The sequence below is a fragment of the Etheostoma spectabile genome, chromosome 18, assembly GCF_008692095.1.
Source record: "Etheostoma spectabile isolate EspeVRDwgs_2016 chromosome 18, UIUC_Espe_1.0, whole genome shotgun sequence".
NCBI lineage: Eukaryota > Metazoa > Chordata > Actinopteri > Perciformes > Percidae > Etheostoma > Etheostoma spectabile.
Window position 1 is genome coordinate 25,682,777 of NC_045750.1, and position 5,661 is coordinate 25,688,437.

The 5,661-nt window shown below is 41.4% G+C and overlaps 1 long non-coding RNA gene across 1 annotated transcript in view; it reads left to right on the forward strand.

Moving 5' to 3' along the window:
* The window catches only part of LOC116706463 (uncharacterized), a 10,691-nt gene that overhangs the window by 647 nt on the left and 4,383 nt on the right, over positions 1-5,661 (forward strand). The window lies entirely within an intron of this gene.

A 5,661-nucleotide genomic window follows, 5' to 3' on the forward strand; every position in this document is an offset into this window, starting at 1 on the left:
GTGTAACCCAGATTTGCAGGTGTGTCCGGAAGGATTTGAGGAGATTGCTTCAACTGGAAGCAGTGGCAAACAGCCTCAAGCAGAAGGCTGCACACCAGTGATTTCTACTCAGAGAACAACACTGCAGACAAAGACGCTGAAAGACGTTCTTGTTTCCCCACAACACAAACCTTTGTAAATGTACCTTTTCAAACCTGAATTCCAATAACAAAGAAGAGCGGGGCTGACAAATGCGGACCTGAAGCACTGGGATACACATTCCTCCCGACTCAAACTCCCAGTGGGCCCCCCAGTACTCACCCGGGCAGAGGGCCGGCAGCAGTGGCGCAGACCAAGAACCAAGGCAAGTCGGAGAATAAGTCATTGTAACGTAGTTCAAATACTACAACTTCACCCGCATCATGTTACATACACTGACCATTCCTTCATCTTGCTTAATTTCCCAGGGGGTAACACCAGGCCCTGGAGAGAAAATGACTCTGAAGCAGAGAACGTAAGGTAAGAAATTAGTAATTATGTTAAAGTAAGCTATAGTACAGTAAATTATATTTTATAATGTTTCTAGTGCACATTAAAACAAGTGTTGTATTGTTAAAAGCATAATATTAGTTGACATGTTATATATTTACAGATGGTACAATTCATTATTTGTATATTTGTAATGTACATTTGAAATGTGAATATATTTGAAATACAATAAAGTAAAAAAAAGCCCTATAAGTAATTCAGCCTTCAGTATACTGGTGGCCTAATACATTCGCAGTACTGCAGTGTGTAAGAGTGTGTAGTGTTTCTTAATACACCAGAAGTATAACTGAGCATACTATTACCACAATAAGAATAGTTTAATGGTATAATTCTTACAAATTAGTAAGACACTCAAAATACATTTTCAATGTACTTAAAACACAAAAAGGTAGTTTTCATTTATCAAGCATGTACTGTATATAGTGCATACACTGCCATATACTTAAAGTATACTTGAAGTTTTTCCACTTTAGCACATACAAGTACACTCAGTGCCCTTCAAGTTGTGCTTTTTTAACAATTTAATAACAATTAACACATAATCAGTACAACATGAATTCCAAAAATAGCACGCTTCAAGTTAACTAGTCGTAAACAGACTTGAAGTTTATTGATGTTTAGTCTGTCTTCAAGTACACTCAGGTATGCTGAGATTTAATACACGCAGTGTATTTATTTTTCACCAGGGCTACCTTCTGTCAGCCTGTCAGCACCCTGACACATACGCTCTCTCAGACTGACTCATTTACTGCACCATATCAGCATCCCTCTAACAATTCATCACGTGTCAGACAGTTGACAGAGTCCAGCCTGCCGGGGTAGGCGGTGGAGCTGATGGAAAAACACGGTGATAAAAAGCTCTGTCAAGAAAGTGGGTCAGCCTGCTCCCGAACACAGAGGTTAGTGCATCTGATGGTCCACACCGCTGATAGCTCTCATTATTAATGAACCTTTCCCCCTAATGCAGTGTGAGAGATTTACACAACACGCTAATTCCTTTACCCAAACCTCACACATCACAGAACTCAAACTGCTGCACAGTCCACTCCATTTCTGTCAAAATAACTTCTTCATTACTTGCTTTTGCTTTGCCTTTTATGCGGACACATTGGCGTTGAAGTAACGCGTGATTTGCAGGGGAAACTCACAACTTTTTTTCCAATGCATATATTATTTGTTTTATCACACCGAAAAGGCAATACCATGTAAAATGCCTCAGAAAACTTGTACAACGTGTAAACAATGGCTTATGTTCTTTGCTGTACATGGGAAATAATGTTTACTAGGTTTAAACAGAGACCATATTTAGATTATTATAGTTTTATTTTTAATTTTTATTTTGGACTAATAATGGATAATTAATAAGTAACAGTGCTTTGGCAAAGGATATGCACTTAAAGGTGGAGACTGTGATTCTAATGCAATACATTTTTTTTAATGTGGGTGTGCCTTCACCAAAACGTGACCAAAATTTTATTGTAATAACCTTAATGCACTCCAGGAAAATGTGCGTTCACCAGCGTGACACTGCATTACTCAACAAAATAAAGCCCATGTGAAGATTGAAACAAATTATGAATTGATCCTATGTGCAGTATCCTGCTGCCAGAAAAAAAAAAAAAAACTAAGACACCAATGTGTATTAATCTGCTCATTTTATAATACAGTGGATATCTTATTACATTTTTCCAACTCAGGGGGAAATTGTTGGGTCTTTGTAAATTATAGAGTCCGGTCTCGACCTTTTCAATCTGTAAAATGTCCTGAGATAACTCCTGTTGTGATTTGACACTATAAATAAAACTGATTTGAATCCCAACAAAACTTAAAGCTCCGCAACCCTCTCATGGACTTATAGGAGTCCCTCATCCAGGATGGAGCGATGCCCTGGAATTCAACTCTTGAAATTATCAAGTAGAACACAACAAAGATCCACTGAAAGCAACGCTGGCACAGCAAAAGCACAAGTTAGCCATGCTAACCTCAGCTGAATATGACAGGTTGGCAAAGAGTCTTCCAATTTTACTGTTAAATGTAATTTGTATTTCATTTGTAATTCATCTAGACATAATGTAAGGCCTATACCCTGATTAGATACCATCCGAGTGAAAACTGCAGTCATTAATTTAATTGTGAGTTTGCCCTGTGGGTACATGTGTCTGTGTACTGTGTCAGCACAGAACATGTCCACTGGTTGTCACAAGCAGGAGCATATGGTAAGCTAGCCCATGTTGCAAAAAAAAGGTAATTGGCTACACCTGCTTCAACGGTGCCATGTGGCAGGCAACATTCTGCAGAAAAAGAGGTCAGTTCTGCAGTCTCCCTGAGTAACTAGTCGAGAGAAGACTAGACTGTGCGAGTGGTTGTCAGGAGGCATGTGGCACATATGCACACTTTTTGAAGCAATTATCTTTAACTAAGAATATAGAGTCTGTCACTTCACATTCATTATTGCCTTCTATTTCTAAAATTGGCATACTCAATGTTGCATTCATTTGAGATGATGTTCCCAGGCAAAAAAAGAACGCACTTCATGACAGGTAACAGTTGTTGGCTACAACTAAATACGTCTGCAGTTCGTTTGGATGCCTCAATAAATAAGAGTGTTAATGAACACTTGCTTAATAATTGTTAATGGTTGAGTGGAATCGGGATCCCCTAGTCGGAGCTGGTTGATGTGGCTCGGGAAAGGGAAGTTCGGGGTCCCCTGCTGGAGCTGCTGCCCCCGAGACCAAATACCGGATAAACGGATGAAGATGGATTAATGGATGGATGGATGACAAAACAGAATAATTTGTCTCTTTAAACCAGTTTGTCCCAAAAAAAGTCTCGTTTACATCACAGTCAGAGGCTCAACTCATTCCAGTGTAACCACATTTGAGTCAATGACATTGAGTTTAGCTAGTTTTAAAGCTTTAGTGCGTAATTGTTTTATATTAATGAACGTCCGTTGCATTTGAGCCATTGCCAAATGAGTTGATAAAAAGTTAATTAAGACTATCAGCTCCAAACAACTCTCTCTGGATTTCTCAGTATGGCTATGTTCACAAACTGGTGTCGTCTGGCGACTTTCGCACGCAGAAACTTATGAAAATAATTCATAATGTTTTGTTTAATCCTCCGTGTCGTCCTTGGCTACTAGCAACTGCATGGAGGACAGGTGGGGGTTGTCGATCACAGAAGGCTTGTGTCACATTGATGCACAGACTGTTTTTTTGTCATTACTTAGACTCTCACTTGGGGGAGACATTAACTATGCACCATAGCTTTAATATGCATGATTAAACCTCTTAGTTAAGGTTAGGGAAATGCAGGCGCGGACTGACAATCTGTGCATAATGGAAAAGTCCAGAACGTTGGCACAAAAAAAAAAAAGGGCAACAAAGCTATGTGAACAGCCAATAGCAGGGTCGCTAATACGATCACTTATACGCTATGAGAAAGAAGAGTAGGCCTACAAGCCAGTTTGTGATTGGTCCGCGGCTGCAGATGCAGATTTGTAACAGGAGCAGTTCAGGACAGAAAAATGTACAGTTTTCCAGCCTGAGCTGCAGGGCCAAATCAAATCAGCAGCAGAATGGCAAGCAGAAAACTTAAGGAGAACCGGGGATGGGAAAAAGTTAAAGAAAAGAGGGCCAAGTCTCTGGAGACTGATGCAGCAAAATGCAAAAATGCTCACAGAGCTTTCATGATGAGGGACAGACAGCGGAGTTATTTTCACATCAGCAAGAGGTCCTAGAAAGTGCCAGGAGCAGGACACATTATAATAGGCCGCCTTCTGTGACAATGGTAACAGAAGGACCCGAATGCAAGGCTCGATAATGAATTCTTTTATTGTAATGTGGAATGGGGAAGTGGTGAGGTAGACACCAGGGACAGGGAAGGGCTGACGGGAAAGATGGGGAGGCTAACGGGAGAGAGCACTCGTGATAGGCATGGGAGACCCGTGGAGAGGAACAAAGGGGAGACACCGGGACTGGAGGCTGGTACAAAGACAGGCCGAGGCAGGGCGCCGAGGGAGGGAGACCAAGGGAGGAAGCCACCTGACCGGAGATGAGATGTAGAAGTAGTGGTGAAGGCAATGGGAGAAAAACAAAGAAGGTAAGGAAACATGAAACTTAGGAAAAGACTTGACATAAAAGAGCTTGTAAGAGGTTCATCAATGTAGCAGAAGCAACGATCAAGCGAAGAGGGGTCGGAGAGCCGGGGTTGATAAACAGTTGTTGATTGCAGATGGCAGGCAGGTGTGAACGACGGGAGCAGGTGATCAGAGCTGGGATCCAGGTGTGTGTAGTCAGCTGGCTTCAAGGGAGTCAGGGAAAAAAACAGAACACAGCAGGAAGAAAACACAGCAGGATAGCAGAAAACTCCCAAACAAGAACTCACGGCCAGCTGCCCCCAACCACAACACCTTCCTTCCTATCTTAGCAAATTGCATAGTCAGCTACCAACATGCATCATGATTATGAAAATGATCGTGCCATTTAGTGCTGTGGTTGTAGTGAGCTGCCAGGAGGAAGACTGCAGTATTGAATTAAACAGGAAAACATCCGGCATGCCCTGGTACCACTCTAAACGTGCTAACAAACAGGGAAGGGGGCTAAATAATTCACCAACTTTAACCCCAAGTTTAACTATAAATCCTAGCATGCTCTTTCAGTCTGTCTTCCATCAGATACAGTTTGTCCTTGTCTTTCATATTTGCATTTGCTATTGCGGAACTGGCAAAGACCTGCTGGTTGTTCTTTGTGACGGCTTTACAGACACAATTGATAGGGTCATTTTCATCATTTCACAGCCTTAATATGAATCAAAAGTGTAATACGACATTGACTAAATATTCAATTTAAGTATTCCACAAGTGTCCCTGGTCTAGAAGAAGTCTCTCAGCTGATCCTGCCTTGGAATGACCAAAGCTGGAGAAAGAGTTATCTAGCTGATGGGATCTTACCGAGCTACTGAGCATGTGCAGCTCCCAACAAAGATAGGATAGAAGTGAGATGTCTCACTCTGGAGCTAAAACTAGTGAGATGTCTCACTCTGGAGCTAAAACAGAGACCCAAACACACAGGGTGAAAAGAGAATCTGCAGCAATGTGCAGTATAACAAAAATATGGTGTTTTTTGAAAATGA